Source organism: Suncus etruscus, chromosome 8 (genome assembly GCF_024139225.1).
Source record: "Suncus etruscus isolate mSunEtr1 chromosome 8, mSunEtr1.pri.cur, whole genome shotgun sequence".
Classification (NCBI taxonomy): domain Eukaryota; kingdom Metazoa; phylum Chordata; class Mammalia; order Eulipotyphla; family Soricidae; genus Suncus; species Suncus etruscus.
In genome coordinates, this window is record NC_064855.1 from 42,694,474 (window position 1) to 42,707,343 (window position 12,870).

General features: G+C 38.9%; 1 pseudogene; it reads left to right on the forward strand.

Moving 5' to 3' along the window:
- Window positions 1–511: 511 nt before the first annotated feature.
- LOC126015920 (protein POLR1D-like) overlaps window positions 512–12,870 on the forward strand; it is a 46,950-nt pseudogene continuing 34,591 nt past the window's right edge.

Sequence of the window (12,870 nt, forward strand, 5' to 3'; positions counted from 1 at the left end):
ACCAGCTCCACCTCAGGCTGTCACGTTGAATCTCTTGCTAGGTTGGCTTAGAATCACAAGGAAGAGCCCCAGGCCTCCTGAGCACTGTGTGGGAGGCTCTCCAAAAAAGCTATCCTATTTCCTGTATGACATATTTCATAATCTTTGATAATTTAAGTATTTAGCTCCTGATAATGAGCAATAGAAATTGGATTTATTCTTTACTTGCCTTAAAGTTCCTTAGCAAGAGTTAACAGAAAAACAAGAGGCTTTAGTAGTGAGGAAAACTGACTTTGTTTTCTCTTAATTTTAAGTTTTAGAGAATTTTTAATTCTCTTTTGTTTTTGTTTTGGGAATATACCTGACAGTGCTCAGGGACTACTCCCAGCCAGCATTGCTCAGAAGACCCTGTCATTGAACCAGGATACCCTACATGTAAAGCAGGCATTGAGTACATTGAGCTACCTCTCCAGATCTTCCTCAGGTTTTGTTGTTGTTTGGGTTTTGTTATGTTTTGGGGGTGTTGTTTTGGGAGCCATACTCAGCAATGCTCAGATTCTGTATTCAGGAGTTACTCCTGGAGATGCTCAGGGTACCATAAGGGAAGCCAGAAATTGAACCTGGATCAAACACATGCAAGGTAAGCACCCTAACCACTGTAATATGTCTTTAGCCTTATAATTTTTGTTTTTTTTAATTTTTTTATTTTTGAGGGACACACCCTGTATGCTTAGGGATTACTGCTGGCTCTGTGCTCAGGAATTAATCTTGGTGTGGCTCTGGGAACCATATGAAATGCCAGGGATTGACCCCGGTTTGCCATGTGCAAGGCAAGGATTATTGTTCTGGCTCTTGTTCTTGGTTGAAGGTGATATTTTTGTTTCAAGAATAGACTACAATATTATTAGAAATTATTTTCCCTGCTCGGAAGTAAAATCCCTCAGAGGAACTTGTGCAGAAGAATTTGGGATGGGAGGTAGTGAATGCTCAAATTTCTTAGGACAGGATATTGTTATCATTTTTCCTTCATTCCTCTTTACTCTCCAGTATCAGCCTGACCCCAAAGTAGTAGCAGCATTGTTAGAACTTTTTTCTCTCTCAATTATTTAGCTTTTTTAAAATGATTAAGAGAAAACAATTTCTTCGAGGCTTACTGTGCAAATATTTATAAAATGAGAGGATATACAATAGAAAGATCAGATGTGTAGCCTTAAACGTACAATCCTCTGAAAGTAGAGGTGTCCTCTACCTCTTCTGTCCTCATGTATAAATTGCTCATGAGCATGTTGTCTGGTTCAGATAGGATAGTACTTTGTAGAACATAAAACTCCATGCTAATTACAATGGCCTAACTTGGACATACCCCAAAAATAGAAATGGGACACTTTCTCCCACATTTGATGTGAAGTGCTGACTGATCCCTGTTCCTGCCCAGACTTAATGTCTTTCATTACAGAGGATTGATTGCACTCTAGGGAATCTTTCTCATGTATATGTATACCTTATTTCATCTTTGTAGATATAAATCAAATGTACTGGGGAGATCACTTTCAGCAGTGCTGAGGGGCTACTCCCAACTCTGTACTCAGGGTTGACTTTCATAGTGATGTGGGGGGTTCATGCAATATTGGGTATCAAAACCAGCTCTCCTGCCTGCAAAACACTATAGCCCATTGAGCTATCTGACCAGCCCACCCTAAAAGATATTCTTCCTCTAAACATTTTTGAGCTATCTGACCAGCCCACCCTAAAAGATAATCTTCCTCTAAATGTTTTCTTTTTTTCTTTTGGTTTTTGGGCCACACAAGGTGGCACACAGGGATTACTCCTGGCTCTGTGCTCAGAAATTGCTCCTGGCAGGCTCGGGGGATCATATGGGATGCCAGGGATTGAACATGAGTTTGTCCCAGGTAAGCCACGTGCAAGGCAAATATCCTACCGCTGTACTATCACTCCAGCCCCTAAATGTTTTCTCTTTATAAGGACCCAAGAATTTAGATAAGGTATCACTCTAGTTTTCTTGATATAGTTTGTGACTGACAGGTTTTTTTCTTTTTCATATTTTTACTTTATTTAAAGAAAAGGCATCACATAGTTGACCATAATACATTTATTTTCAGATAAGAGAGCAAAATTATTTTTAAAAGAATAGAGGGGCCAGAGTGATAGCACAGCGATAGAGCATTTGCTTTGCACACGGCTGACCTGGAATGGACCCCTGAGCACTTCTGAGTATGGCATACAAACCACAAAATAAAATAATAAAAAGAATAGAAAGAAAAAAGGAAGAGAAGAAAATATTACAAAAAGAATAAAAAAAAATTTCAGTAGCAAGCACATTGTGAAAATTATCTCCAATGAAGTCATTAATACAATAGAAGATTTAGTAAGCTCTTATTAGCTGTTCATTTTGTTAAATTTGTGTGTTCCAATAGGGATAACACATCAAGCAAATGAAATTGTCCAGAAATTCAAAGTTCTATTACTGATACTGTGGGGTTTTCTTTTGTGTGTGTGTGTGTGTGTGTGTGTGTGTGTGTTTGTGTGTGGTTTTGGGGTCACACCCTGCAGTACTCAGGGGTTACTCCTGGCTCCATGCTCAGAAATTGCTCCTGGCAGGCACGGGGGACCATGTGGGACATCAGGATTCGAACCGATGACCTTCTGCATGAAAGGCAAACGCCTTACCTCCATGCTAACTCTCCGGCCCCGATACTGTGGTTTTTAAGGGTCATATTCTTAGCTGCCAGGATTCATGGAAGGAGGATGCTTGGGAGGGGGAGGATACCCTACTTGACCCCAAAAATTCCTGATAGTGGGGCCGGAGAGATAGCATGGAGGTAAGGTGTTTGCCTTTCATGCAGGAGGTCATCAGTTTGAATCCTGGTGTCCCATATGGTCCATCGTGCCTGCCAGGAGCAATTTCTGAGCCTGGAGCCAGGAGTAACCCCTGAGCACTGCCGGGTGTGACCCAAAAACCACAAAAAAAAAAAAAAAATCCTGATAGTATCAACCAAAAAAACAAATGTACCTGAAGTTTTCTCAGATTGGTGTCTCCAAAAAGAAGCATAGAGGGGTAATGAGTCAGGACCATGGATGCCGGGATTCTAACCACCATCCTTCTGCATGCAAGGCAAACACCTTACCACCATGCTATCTCTCCAGCCCCCAAAAGATATTCTTAATCACTGCAGATAAAGTTAGTAACAGTGCTGGGAAAACAGTTTTTAAAATGAAGTAGAAATTAACCTAACAGTCAGTGTCAAACTTTACATTTCTTGAACATGCCTATAGGATCTCTGCAGTACTCTTAACTGACTGTTGTTTTCTGAAAATACACAGCATTTTAGCAGTTGTATGATGCGGTTTCCTAGACAGATTTTGAGTTTGTTTGGGGCCTTACTCAGCAGTGTTCAAGACTTAGTATTGGCTGTGCTCAAGATCACTTTCAGCAAGTCTCAGGAGACCATATAGGTAGCAGGGATCAAGCCAAGATGCCCATGTGAAAAGCAAAAACCTTACCCAGTGTATTATCTCTCCAACCCTGCTAAAGAAACATACTAACATAGTTGTGTGGGAAAATGCATTCTAGTTTATTTATATCTAATACATAGCTTGTTTATGCTTGAGAAACTGCCTAAATTTTTTCTCTAAGGTTTTAGCTGTTTCTGTTTTCAGGAAGAGAGAGCACATGGATGAGTCTACATTTGAGTGATTTTTCACTGCTTGGTTTACATCTCTTGCAATAAAAGAGTGAGTTTGTGGAGCTGACCCAGTGCAAGCATGGTGACTGCATTGTGGGCATAACCACAAATAATATTTGTAATCAACCCAAAAATATTCTTAATCAATGAAGATAAAGTTAGTAACAGTGCTGGGAAAACAAACTTTCAGATGAAATAGAAATTATTTCCAAATTCCTATTCAGAACTACCACACTGATAATAATGGGAAGGTAGGGCATTCTTGAACTATTTTTTCTCTTTGATATTTTTTCTTATATCTTCAAAAGTGAAAAGGGATCTCTGTTTTAGACATAGGTAGGATACGTTTTTTTATGACCTACTCAATGAGACAAAGCTCTCAAAGTGATAAGCGTAAACAGCTAAGATGGTATTTTTTAACGATCTCACTAATGATATTATTTAAAAATGTGTACATTATGCAAAAATGCCAAATGTATTTGTTGAATAGTTAAAGCAGAGTGAAGTACTTTGAAAGTATACATATTAGAACTGCAGGAAAATACTAGGAGAAACAGGAGTTCAAATTAGATTAGTATGGATGATTTAAATGACTGCTACACTGAAAATAAGAGATCCAAACTTCCAACAACCAAATACATTTTCCTATTTACTACCTTTAGCACCTTGCACAGTATTATAAAATCTCAGAACTTGCTGGATAGGTTTTATGGGTCTCTTTCTATCTTTCTAAAAATTATACAAATAATACAATTCAGTTTAGAAAAATAGAAAATGCAGAAAAGCGGGGCCAGCATGGTGGCGCTAGAGGTAAAGTGTCTGCCTTGACAGCGCTAGCCTAGGACGTACCATGGTTCGATCCCCCAGCGTCTCATATGGTCCCCCAAGCCAAGAGCAACTTCTGAGCGCATAGCCAGGAGTAACCCCTGAGCATCACCGGGTGTGGCCCAAAAACCAAACAAAAAAAAAAAAAAAAAAGAAGGGGCCGGGAAGGTGGCGCTAGAGGTAAGGTGTCTGCCTTACAAGCCCTAGCCAAGGAACGGACTTTGCGGTTCGATCCCCCGGCGTCCCATATGGTCCCCCCAAGCCAGGGGTGATTTCTGAGCACATAGCCAGGAGTAACCCCTGAGTGTCAAACGGGTGTGGCCCAAAAACCAAAAAAAAAAAAAAAAAAAAAAAAGAAAAGAAAAGAAAAGAAAATGCAGAAAAGCAAACAAATTGTCACTCAGAACTCATCTTATTATTGAAATATCGTTCCTCCAGATGCTTCCTATGCAATTGTATACATCAAATAAATCAAATACTTAAAAATAAATTTTAAATAAAATTATCCTATCTCAAGGCTGAAGTGATAGTACAGGTTAGGGCATTTGCCTTGCACCTTTCCAACTCAATTTAGATCCTCAGATCTGGTGGTCACCAGAGCCTAATCAATAGTGATCCCTGAAAGCAAAAGCAGGAGTAAGTCCTAAGCACTGCTGGGTGTGGCACAAAAGCAAACCAAAAAAATTCATATCTACACTCAACGTATATACCAAATATGCTATGAAAATCTTACCCTCCAGATACTCATTTTACTTCAACATTTGTCTTCATTTTTAATGACTGCATAGTTTGCTATATGACTATGCCATGGTTTGTTAATCTTTTTCTTTTTTATTTTTTTTAGTTAATCTTTTTCTAATAAAAATTTAAGTCTGGGTTATGTTGTTGCTGGTAAGTTGTTTAATGAGCACCCTTGACGTATAATTTTGCATAATTAGTTGGATTTTTTTCTTAAGGTAAAGTGGAACCCATATCAACAATATTTTATTTTGAAAGTTCTTTATCATGTTGTTAGATTGTCAGTTTACCCCATTAGTAGAGAAAGGAGAATCACAAACTGATAGACAGAAATTGGTTTTCTGTTATTGGATTGATTCAAATCAAGAATACTATCGTGTATAGAATTTGTATAGAATTCTGTGTGTTTGAAAGTTTTATTTGTTCTGATGGGAGGTATGAAGTCACACTAGTGTTGCTCAGGAATTACTGTATTTTTCGGCGTATAAGACGACTTTTGAAACCAAAAAAGTCAACCGAAAACCGGGGGTCGCTATATATGCCGAGTATATCCCGAAAAATGTTTCAATATGCCGCTAAATGAAAATTGTCTGAATATTGCCACAAAACAAATTTTCCAACTCGATCCTGCACCAATCACTGCAAGACTGCTCAGACCGCCTCTCTAACTCAGCCAATACAAGAAGGCTTTTTATGCATGCAAATTAGACAGTTCTCGACCCAAATCTACACTGTAAAAAGCCTGCTCAGATTGGCCAGAGTCAGAGAGGAAGTCTATTACAGTATAACCTTTGAATCTTTGCTTGTTGTGATTGGCTCACTGTGGTACATACAGTTGCAGCACAGGAAAGTGCTGTCTGATACATGAATATAGGCCTAAGCCTATGTTTTAACTGCAAAATTAGGGGGTCATCTTATACGCCCAGTCGTCTTATGCGCCCAGTCGTCTTATATGCTGGCAAATACAGTATTCTTGGCTCTATGCTTAGGACTCACTTTTGGAGGGGATCAAGGAATCATGTGGTACCGAAAATTAAACCCAAATTGTCCATATGCAAGGCAAACATCCTACTCCTACATCCTACGATCACTCCAGCTCTGATGATTTTCATTATGGGTGATATTTGTCATTCTTTCTGACCCAGTGGTGCCGTAAGCACTGCTACTCTCCATAGTGCAGAAGGGATGCTATTTATGGTAAAAGAATTGATTTCAGGCCTTGAACATGGCTTAACCTGTACTTTATTGGGAGGGTCTTTTGTTTAATTTTTAACTCCCACCTCACATCCAATTTTGAAATTATATACTTTAATAACTTCCTTTCTAAAGATTATATAAATGGGATAGATTTGTTTTCAAAATTTAATGGACTATCTCAAATTTCTTATTTTTCCACCAGGAAAGCAATTGAAGAACTGCTTAAAGAGGCAAAACGTGGTAAAACAAGAGCAGAAACAATGGGACCAATGGGTTGGTAAGTCCTTGAATAATCTGCCTACAATTTAAAAAGTTGTTTTGTTTTTGTTTTTCTTGGCAATACCCAAGAGGTTGGGTCTGAGAGCCTGATCCTGACTCTGAGCTCAGGGATCACTCCTGGCAGTGCTCAGAGGACTATATTGGGTATCAGCAATCAAACCAGTCAGATGCATGCAAGGCATGCTCTGCAGAGTAATACTGCTCTGGCCCAAAACTTAAAATTTCTTAAAACATTAATTTATTAAAATTTAATTAAAACCCCTGGCATTCAGATTATGTATATAGATAACTATTTTTCACTGTTTTAATCCCTATCTATACCCTATCTACAACAAGCTAAACTTAACAGAGGGGAACATTTTCACTAGCACTCCGGAAGACAAAAGGGAGATATGGGACACACGCTAGGAAAAGGGGTAGAGGGTGGACAACCCTGGTGGTGGGAATGGCCCTGATTCATTGTCACTATGTACCATAAATACTACTGTGAAAGATTTGTTATTCACACTTTGCTCACAATAAAAATTATTTAAAAACAGGGTCCCGGAGAGATAGCACAGCGGTGTTTGCCTTGCAAGCAGCCGATCCAGGACCAAAGGTGTTGGTTTGAATCCCAGTGTCCCATATGGTCCCCCGTGCCTGCCAGGAGCTATTTCTGAGCAGACAGCCAGGAGTAACCCCTGAGCAACGCCGGGTGTGGCCCAAAAACAAAACCAAAAATAAATTAAAAACAAACAAAAAAACCACTATCTTTAGGACCAGGATGATCCAAGACTTATGGCTCTATTTCTAGCATTATATGAACCCTATTCACCTCTAGGAATGGTTTTGGGACCCAAGTACCTCTAGGTGTGGCCCCACAGCAATATAAATATAGTATAAATATAATAAAGCAGTGAAAACCAAACATTCTAAATTTGAATTGGAAATACAGAGTACAAAATGTTCAGAGAGAGAAATTATTCTAAATGTTTTCACAGAAAAGTACATTAAACAATGGCCACCCACTTCATAGCAGTATATTTTTCCCCCTGGCATTTAGATTATGGTTTATAGATAACTATGTTTCACTGTAAAACCAAATCAAACCAGGTTCTAAGTAAAAGAGTTGACAACAATCAGAATAGTACCTGGAGTTAGATAGTAGTAGGTCACAGTTGCTAGGAATGCCCTCAACTTCTTTCAACTCCAGGTTTGGGAAGTTCCTAAAACTACTCTCAGCTTCTGTCAGTTCCTAGAAAAACTGATCACAGAAAGCTTTTATATCCATAGTTTCAGTTTATCACAACAAAGAATACAGATAAAAATCAACCAAAATAAGGCCTGTAAAAGGCAGAATGTGAGAGGAGTCTAGATGCCAAGCCTCTGTTGTCCTCTCTGTGAAATCAGAACATGTTCCCTTCTTGCATAAAATCTCACTCCTATGTACCTAAATATTTTCAATGTGAAACAATGCAATTGTTTCCTTGATTTTTTTTACCCTGCTAGATATATCCAAGCTTGATATACGCTTACATATTCAAGTTTAGCAGATTTTTGCATATTCATTTTATACAGGAGTCTTTTAGATTTTTTTTTTATTTTTTGTTTTTTTCTTTTTTGAGCTACACCCAGTGATGCTCAGGGGTTACTTATGCTATTCACTCAGAAATCGCTCCTGACTTGGGAGACCATATGGGATGCCGGGGGATCAAACCAGCATCCATCCTAGGTTAGCGTGTGCAAGGCAAACCCCCTACCACTTGCGCCACTGCTCTGGCCCTTCTTTTAGATTTTTTAAATGATACTGTCATTTTACAAAGAGTTATTGTTTTTCTTCTCCTTTAAAAAGAGTAAATTTAGATTCCTTATATTTTTAACTTTTTTTTTTTGGACTAATTATTGTGGTTAACATCCCAAACCATGTTGAATAATAATGACTTGGCCTGTGCCTAACCTTAAAGGGTAAGTTTTTAATCTTTCACTATTGAGTGTGATGATCTATATCTTTAATGAATGCCTGAGGATTTTGATGGAGATCACATAACCATCAGTAAATTACTTTGGATAAGATCGTCATTTTAATGATGTTGACTCAATACATGAGCAAGGAATTTCTTATTTCTGTTCCATTTCCATTCTTTGTGTCTTATTTTTTTCAGAAGTGATTTCTATTTTTCACGAAGTAGGTCTTATAACACCATGGTTATTTTGAATTCTAGTTTTTTTTTTTAACCTTCACCAGTGCAACATTCCCATCACCAATGTCCCAAGTGTCCCTCCTCCCCACCCCACCCCGGCCTATGCTCTAGAGACAGGCTTTCTACTTCCCTCATACAGTTACATTTTGTTATGGTTCTCAGTGTAATTATTTCTCTAACTGCACCCATCACTCTCTGTGGTGAGCTTCATGTCATGAGCTGGACCTTCCAGTCCTCCTCTCTTTTGTCTCTGAGAATCATTGCATAAATGTCTTTTATTTTTCTCAAAACCCATAGATTAGTGAGACCACTCTGTGTCTATCTCTCTCCCTCTGACTTATTTCACTCAGCATAATAAATTCCATATACATCCATGTATAGGAAAATTTCATGACTTCATTTCTCCTGACGGCTGTATAATATTCTATTGTATATATGTACCACAGTTTCTTTAGTCATTCACCTATTGAGGGGGATCTAGCTGTTTCCAGAGTCTGGCTATTGTAAACAGCACTGCAATGAATATAGGTGTGAGGAAGGGATTTTTGTATTGTATTTTTGTGTCCCTAGAGTATATCCCTAGGAGTGGTATAGCTGGATCGGATGGGAGTTCAATTTCCAGCTTTTGGAGGAATCTCCATATCGCTTTCCATAAAGGTTGGACTAGACAGCATTCCCACCAGCAGTGAATAAGAGTTCCTTTCTTTCCACATCCCTGCCAGCACTGCTTGTTCTCATTCTTTGTGATGTGCACCAATTTTTGTGGTATGAGATGGTATCTCATAGTTGTTTTGATTTGAATTTCTCTGATGATTAGTGATGTGGAGCATTTTTTATGTGCCTTTTAGCCATTTGTATTTCTTTTTTGTCAAAGTGTTCATTTCTTCTTTGCATTTTTGATGGTGTTAGATCATTTTTCTCATAAAGTTCTGTCAGTGCTCTGTATATTTTGGATATTAGCCCCTTATCTGATGGGTATTGGGTGAATAGTTTCTCCCAATCAGTGGGTGGCTTTTGTATTCTGGGCACTATTTCCTTTGAGGTGCAGAAGCTTCTTAGCTTAATATAGTCCCATCTGTTTATCTCTGCTTCCACTTGTTTGGAGAGTGTTGTTTCCTCATTAAAAATGCCTTTAGTCTCCCTGTATTGTAAACAACTGTGAGTTCTTATCTCTAGTAGACAAGAGCTCTTTTTTTTTTAATGTAAGATTTCCCCTTTATTTAGTGTGCCTTTGCAGGGAGAAATGGTGCTACCTTATATTGTCGGTGTATTTGGGGGTGGACAGAGGGGATAACAGAAACAGGTCACATACCCAAAAATAATAAAAAAAAAAAAGGAATAAAAATGTATCAGCTCACAAATGTATATGTAGGACAGACATTTAAAAAAATAACTTAATTAATTTAAAAAAGAAAAGAAAAGAAATAAAATGGGTTAGCGAAGTTTTTAAAGGACCAAAGTGGTGCAAAAGACTATCTTACATTTGTGGGAAAGCAGGTAAAGCGGTGCTATATTACAGGTCTTATGCCTATGTTGGAAGTACAGTTTTTCCCATTGTCTTTTGGGTTTTTCTTGTGGTGCGTGGGTTCCCAGGCATCTTTCTATCACACCCCTGACCTTCTTCAGATTGGTAAAAATTTGCGGCAGGGAGGTCTTGGAAGAGTTCTTGCTTTGGGGATACTTTTGGACCTAGGTCCAGTTTCAAGAAACAGTCCACGTTAGGGGGAGTTGGTAGGGAGGGCCTCGCATCATGAGTCCGCAGGGGAGTTGGCTGTCTTTTCTTGCAGGAGACGAGGTGTGGGTTTGACTGGGTGTCCCCTTGCCTGGGTGCTGGGTACTGGTTCATTGGGTAGGAGGTCGATCTTGATGCCTGATAGATTAAGGACTGAGGGTGAAGAGTTTTAGTATGGTGGGAGATCTGGATGGGATTGAGGGGTGAAGGGATAGTTGGATTTCTGGAGGGGAGAAAGGGGAAGGTATATGGGAGGGGTATGAAGGGAGAGAAAAGAGAAAATAGCTTAGAAAGAAAGGGAAAAGAGAAAAGTGAAAGGGGGAAAAGAGAAAAAAAAAAAAGTAGAGCCTGTAGTTTAAGTCTGTACGTCTCAGTTACTGCTTCGGTGGTCTGACTGGTCACGTGCTTCAGTTCCTAAAAGAAGGTGTAACCTAGAGATAAAGTGTATGTCAAAGAGTTTTCTCGGGGCCATCTCGTAGTGCAAGCAAGGTATGGTATCTCGTGTGGTATCCCGAGTTGCCGTCTTAGTTTGTCCGCCCTTTGTATCCAAGGGCGCCTGTGGACAGAAAAGCTGAGAGGTTATTTAAAATATAGTAAGATAAAGGCATTAAAACATAGTGTTATGGTATGTTTCCATTGCAGTCAGTGATTTCCCATGGTGTTCTATACTTGTGTTCCTGTATACGATCTCTAAGGGATTACTGTGGGCCTTTGTTGTAGAAGTCTGATTACATACCTGTTCTCTCTATGCTGCTGTTTCTTTTGTTGTTGTTTTCTTTGTGGTATAATGTGTAGTCAAGAGTTCGTGTTGTTCCTTTTTCATATATTTTGGACACTGCTCCCAAGTATATGTTGACTATTACAGTGTTTGGAGATTCTACCCTGTTAAACCCTTTTATTTGGTTGTTAGGTATTAGTTGTGTATAAAATATATGTTCTAGGTGCTTCAGAATAGTGCTACCATTCTGTGTTTATCTTTTGTCTTCTGACTTACTTCGTTTAACATAACATGATCTAGGTCCATCCACGTTGCTGCAAAGTCTGTGATTGTATCATTTCTGACTGCCATGTAGTATTCCATTGTGTATATGTACCACATCTTAATGATCCATTCATCTGTTGTTGGACATCGAAGTTGGTTCCAAGATTTGGCTATTATACTGAGTGCTGCGATAAATAGTGAGGTGCATACGTATTTTGGAATGAATGTCCTTTCAACTTGGGGGTATATGCCTAGGAGCGCAATTGCTGGGTCAAATGGCAGCTCAATTCTGAGTTCTTTGAGCACTCTCCAGACTTTTCTCCATAGGTGTTGGACTAGGGGGCATTCCCACCAGCAGTGGATGAGAGTTCCTTTCATACCACATCCCCGCCAACAAAGGTTGTTTCCATTATTTTTGATGTGAGCCATCCTCACTGGTGTAAGGTAGTATCTCATTGTTGTCTTGATTTGGATCTCCCTGATGATGAGTGAAGGTGAGCATGTTTTCATGTGTTTGTTGGCCATCCTTCTGTCTTCCTCAGAGAAGTGTCTATTCATTTCATCTCCCCATTTTTTTATGGCTTTATTTGGTTTTGGGGGGCTCAGCTTTCTGAGTGCTTTGCATGTTCTAGATATCAGCCCTTTATCTGATATATCGAGTGAAAAGATTTTTTCCCATTCTGTTAACTGTCTTCTTGCGTTAAGTAGGGTTTCTTTTGCCATGCAAAAGCTTTTTAGTTTGATGTAGTCCCATTTGTTTATATTTGATGCTAATGTTTTTGCCATTGGTGCTCCATTCTCAAAGACCTTTTTGATATATAGGTCTTCGAGTGTTCTGCCTATTTTATTCTCAATAAACTTTATAGATTCGGGTCTGATTTCAAGGTCTTTGATCCATTTTGAGTTAACTTTTGTATAAGGGGTGAGGTATGGGTCAATCTTCACTTTCGTACATGTGGTTTTCCAGTTGTACCAACACCATTTGTAGAATAGACTTCCTTTGTTCCATTTCAGGTTCTTGCCTCTTTTGTCAAATACTATTTGGCTGTATATTTTGGGGTTTATGTCTGGGAATTCTGTTCTGACCCACTGGTCTGAGGTCCTGTTTCTGTTCCAGTACCATGCTGTTTTGATTACTATAGCTTTATAGTATAGTTTCAAGTTAGGTAAGGAGATGCCTCCCAGCTTTTTGTTTTTCAGTATGTGTTTGGCTATCCTGGGTCTTTTGTGGTTCCAGATAAATTTTGTGATTGA